This window comes from Tupaia chinensis, unplaced genomic scaffold (genome assembly GCF_000334495.1).
Source record: "Tupaia chinensis unplaced genomic scaffold, TupChi_1.0 Scaffold000333_1, whole genome shotgun sequence".
In the NCBI taxonomy this organism is placed as follows: Eukaryota; Metazoa; Chordata; class Mammalia; order Scandentia; family Tupaiidae; genus Tupaia; species Tupaia belangeri.
Genome location: NW_006159827.1, coordinates 443,581 through 449,191, shown reverse-complemented (window position 1 = coordinate 449,191; position 5,611 = coordinate 443,581). Strand labels below are relative to the sequence as shown.

The 5,611-nt window shown below is 53.6% G+C and overlaps 1 protein-coding gene across 1 annotated transcript in view; it reads left to right on the top strand.

Annotated features, from left to right (window-relative positions):
* SLC6A11 (solute carrier family 6 member 11) overlaps positions 1-5,611 on the top strand; it is a gene marked incomplete at its 5' end in the record, with an annotated part of 170,682 nt that overhangs the window by 44,402 nt on the left and 120,669 nt on the right.

The following is a 5,611-nucleotide window of genomic DNA, read 5'->3' as shown; positions in this document are numbered from 1 at the left end:
GCTGCTCTTCTGGCTAAGGGGAGCATGACTGGGGGGTGAAGATCCAGGGTCTGGAATTGAGATTCAATCTGTCACTGACCAACCACTAGCCAAGACCTTGTGCACCTCGCATAGCTTCTCTGAATCTCAGTTTCCTCTTCTTTTTATTTTATTTTTAAATGTTTGCTATAGGGTGTGTGTGTTGACCAGAGAGACAAAGAGAGAGAGAAAACCCCTCCCTCCCCCCGAGGGGCTGGCCACTCCACAATCCCTCCTCCTCCGTTCTCTTCTCAGGATTTTGGGCACGCATACACACTTGCCTGGTGTGTTCCTCAAGCCGAGTCTGGGACTTGAACCACAGTCAGACAGATGGGATCCAGTCACCTCAATCACCATGCCATCAGCTGGCCCCAGTTTCCTCTTCTATAAAATAGGACTGATGATTCAACTCATCACGTGGGGTAGTTGTAAGAATGACATGCAAGGTGCATGTTCGATGTTTTTTTATTTTTAGAGATTTTTGATAAAGAGTCCGTGTACTCTCTGGAGAGACAGAGAGAGACAGTGAGAGGGAAGATCAGAAATCACCCTTCAGGGGGAATGACCACACCACAACCTCCTCTCCTCCATTCTCCTGTCTGGATTTTGGGCTTGCACACGCGCATGCCCGGTGTGAGTGTCAAGTCATCAGGTCCAGGGCTTGAACCCTGGTCAGCCATGTGGGAGTCCAGCACTGAAACTACTGGCTCCCATTCAGTGTTTAACAGAGCGTGAAGCTAAGAGTCAATGTTGACGGTAAAAAGTTAAGTAGTAGATTCTGAGCACCTCCCACGCGCCTGGACTTAGGCCTCTCGCTCAGATGCCCAGTAGGTTTCTAATGATGGTGCGACCCGGCCTCTGCGCTGCCCAGCTGATACGTGGAAATGCCTTGTGAGCCACGGAGAGGGAGGAGGCATCCCAGTGGGCGTCACTGCTGCCGCTGCTCGGGTCCCCACTCCTTGGGAGCTGATACGGGGGCCCGCGGGACGTGGCTGGGCAGCAGCTGGACACGGAGACAAGGAGTGCAGCTCAGGCGAGGCCACGCCCACATGTGGCTTGAGCTCTGGACCCAGGACATGGCCCTCAGCAGCATATGGTTCTACTCAGCCCTCAGGAGGAAGCCAGGGCCCACAGCGGGCCCTCTGCTGTTGGAGGGACGGTCAGCCCTGAGTGTCAGGGTTCTCGCATAGGCACTGGTTTCAAGGAAGGCAAGACGGGCTGCAACCCTGGAGGTCTCAGAAGTGGCGTATGGGGTAAAGGAGGAACATTTGTTCCTGGCCTCCTGCTAGTGGGCCTTTCACCAGGAGTTTCATTTCTTTTCTTTTTGAGAGGTTTTTGCTATAGGGCGCATGCGCTCGACAGAAAGACAGAGAGAGACAGAGAGACAGAAAGCGAGAAATCACCCCCCCAGGAGGAATGGCCACATTGCAATCCCTTCTCTTCATTCTCCTCTTGGGATCTTGGGCACGCATGCACACGCGCCTGGTGTGAGTTTAAGTGACCGGGTCTGGGACTCGAACCACCGTCGACGACATGGGAGTCCAGCGACATAACCATTATGCTAACTGCTGCTCCCATGATTCTAACACACATTTGTATGTGGGTCCCCATGATGTGGGGAGCTCTCACCCTTGTCTCACCGACAGGGAGCCCAAGGCTGAGAGAGACTGAGCAGCCCAGCCAGAGTTCCATGGTGCTGAATGTCCTCTGTGTCCCGGCATTGTTCCCGCCTCACCTCTTCTTGGACCTGATGAAAAGGGAGGACAGGGACCAGCAGATGGCGTAATGGCCACATCGCTGGACTCCCACATAGTCGGCCATGGTTTGAGTCCTGGACCTGGCGGCTTAAAACTCACGCATGGGTGCCCAAGATCCTGAGAGGAGAATGGAGAAGGCGGGGTTGTGGGGTGGCCATCCCCCTGGGGGGTGATTTCTCACTTTCTGTCTCTCTGTCTCTAGTGAGCACACGCACCCTATCGCAAAAATCTCTCTCAAAAAAGAAAGAAAGAAAGAAAGAAAGAAAGAAAGAAAGAAAGAAAGAAAGAACGAACGAACGGACATTGGGGTGCTTTGCACGAGGTCATTTTGCATATTCTCCCGGGGCCTCCTCCTGGTCTATGGTAGGACTGCTAACCATAGCAGCGATGACAACGGCTGCTATCAGTAGCCATAGAGGCTGTTGGGAGTCCTTCCTGTGCCTTGGGACAGCCCCAGGAGGCAAGGCTGTCATTGCCTCCACTTACAGATGACGCACTGAGGCCCGGAGTGATTCAGTAATGTGGTCGAGGACCAGGCAGGAGAGCAGAAGGCCGGGCGTGAATCCAAGCACTGGCGCCCTGCTAGAGGTCCGGTCGCCTGCCTCTGCCGCACTGGACAGTGACAGTTTCCTCATGGCCTGCTTTTGAAGAGGTGGTTCCTGAGGAAGCCAGCACATAGTAGGTGCTCAATGTTGGCTGCAGCTCTATCTAAAAGGTTGCGTTAAAGGAAAACCTAGGACTAACAAGCAGCGTGGTAGGTGAGGAGCCCGGATCTCACACAGCTGACTGCATGGTTTGAGTCCCGGATCTGGCAGTCTGAGAAACACGCCTAGCACATGTGCCTACATGCCCAAAATCCCAAAAGGAGGGAAAGAATGGAGAAGGCTGGGAAAGAGAGAGAAGTGGTTGGGGTGGGACTACGTCCCATGGGGGTGCTTGCTTTCTCTCTCTGTCTCTTTCTCTCTCTCTCTTCCTCTGTCTCTGGTGAGCACATGCACCCTCTGTCAAATTTTTTTAAAAAATAGGGGACCAGCAGTTAGCGTAATGGCTATGTCACTGGACTCCCATTTAGTCGACCGCAGTTCAAGTCCCAGACCCAGTGGCTTAAACTCACGCCCGGGGCGTGTGCGTGCGTGCCCAAGATCCCGAGAGGAGAATGGAGAAGGGATTGTGGTGTGGCCATCCCCCCTGGAGGGTGATTTCTCGCTTTCTGTCTCTCCATACCCCCCGTCTCTCTCTCTCTCTGGCGAGCGCACGCACCCTATAGCAAAAATCCTCTAAAAAATTAAAAAAAAAATGATAAAGGGAAACTCGAACTCAGATGACCCAATTAAACATTTCCCTGAAGACTGGGTTCTTGGGCTGGTTTACGTGTCCCATGCCCAAGGCCGGCCTTGGCATCCAGGGTAAGATGTGGTTTGCTGCAGCCGCAAGAATCTTCAGAAACCATCTGCCCACCACTACCTTTATTTCATGGATGAAAGTTAAAACTAAAGCTCAGAGAGGGAAAGCGACTTGCCCGAGGTCACACAGTGACACGTGCCAGACCCCGAGTGGGAACTTGGCGCCCCAGCTCCCCAGCTCCTTCACCAGGACAAGTTGGTGGGTCAGATCTAATAGTTTAGGGAGACTGGGGTCTCTGGATTGTCAGGTGGATGCTTCGGGGCAGGATCTGGCACTTGGGTTCCTGTTTATCACTCACTTCTCCTTGGAGACGAGCCCAGAGTCCAAAGTTTTTTGACTTCTGTGTAAAACCAGCTAAAAATAAAACACCAGGTCATCGGAGACGACCTGCATGGTCAAGGTGGCCCCTGCCCCTTTCCCGTGGAACCCTGGCCAGCCGCTTCTTCCATGAGGCTGTTGGAGGAGGGAGAAATCCCCCTCCTCATGACGGCCCAGTGCTCAGCGGGGTCAGTGCTCCTGCTCCATGTCCTCCCTGGAGTTCCGCTGTTTTCCAGCACTCAGACCAAAGCAAACCTTCCGTTTATAACCAAGGTTCACTGCTGCAAGAAAAGTTCCTACCTTCTCTGATCTCCAAGGTAAAACCTACACTCTCAACTAAGCGTTGATTTAATGAGCATGCCCTCTGCTCAGGGATGCCGACATCAGAGGCCAGGCCTTTCGGGGGGGCTCTCTAAATGGGGATTTGGGATAGGTCACAGAGGAGGTGGGGACGACACACAGGTGAGATCCTGGCAGGGCTCTGGACCATACCAGTGCATGGGGGGAGACTTCTGGGCACGTGTCTCCCCCAGGGACAGCTCCTGGGGATGTCCTTCAGCACTGTCCCCTCCTGGGCTCCACCACACATGTCTCACAATCCCCCGATAGCACCGACAACAGGCCATCCTCCAGGCCAGACGAACAATCTACACTCTGAGAAGAAGCTTCTCGGAGCTGGAAGCTGGGTTCTAGCTGTAATACACAGCCAGAGGCCTGCCCTAGAGCTGTCGCTAAGTAGGTGGGGTGAGTGGATCCCACCTGTGACTCGGGCTCTCTCGGGGGCGCTGAGGCTCGTCCCCACAGAGCAGGCAGCCTTCTGGGTGGGACACAGACCTGAGCCGTTGTAATCAGAGTATCCGGGCTAGCACTGAGCCGCACAACGGCTGAGCAGATCAGAGCCCAAGAACTTGGGGATTTGAATGGCCAAGGATTAACTCTGCCATATCAGACGGTAGCCTGGAGGCCAGCCTGTGGCTCATTGGTGGTACAGCTGACTCACATGGGAAGGGTCCTGAGTTCGTGTCCTAGGACCGCCCTGAGTTCACTGGGCACTTGTCAGTGAGCTAGGCTGAGCTTGAGGACCCTGCTGGGGGAGCCTGTCTGTCTGCCTGTCTGCCTCTGATCTCTCTCATGGAAGAAATAAACTTAAATAAAAAGAGAATATAGCATGTCGGAGCCAATAGGCATCTTGCTTTTTAAGTCCAACCTTATATTTTTGTTTGTTTTAGGGTGCATGTGCTTGCGGGGGGTGGGGGAGGGGGAATGCCTCTCCCCTGTGGGGGGGGGGATGGCCATGCCACTCCCTTCCATTCTCCTTTGGGGATTTGGGGCATGCACACACACGCGCTGCATGTTTTTGAACCTGTTGGGTGCAGGACTCAAACTGTGCGGTTGGCCATGGGGATCCAGTTGTTTCAACCTCCGTGCCACCAGTTAGCCCAGTCCAACCCTCTTACAACTAAGGACGTGGAGGTTCAGAGAGGCTGCAAGGTTTGCCCAAGGCCACCTCACCTGAAGGAGCAGAATGAGGACGACAACCCGGCTCTGTCTGCCCTCCCAGTCCCGGTCCCCATCCTCTCCGTTACCCACCCGGCTTGGAAGTCACGTGCAGACTCGACACCCGCACCTCGCCTGGGGCTCGCTGAGCAGTCCATTTCCTTGCCCCAGCAAGAAAGCTGCAGGCGAGGTTCCAGTTATCCTCTCTCTCTAGACACCATCGGATGTTCTAGAAATCTCTTGTGGATGAAAAACATAAAACAAGCCAACCTCTTTTAATTACATAGTAAGTTCCGAAAAAATATAGGATTCCAAAGTACTTGCTGTCTTCAGGAGGAAACTTCCAGGCTGTTGGAAAGTAACATCTTCCCAGTGGTAAACAACTTTACTCGGGGGACCAGCAGAGGGCATACTGGCTACGTCGCTGGGCTCCCACATAGATGACCACAGTTTGAATCCTGGGCCTGGTGACTTAACACTCAGGCCAAACACATGTGCGTGCGTACCCAAAGTTCCAAGAAGATCCCCTCTGCCTCCTCCTGTTCTCCTCCCACACTTTCTCTGTTATCTATGTTTGCTTTCTATACCATTTTCCCCCCACATTTTATTGAATCACC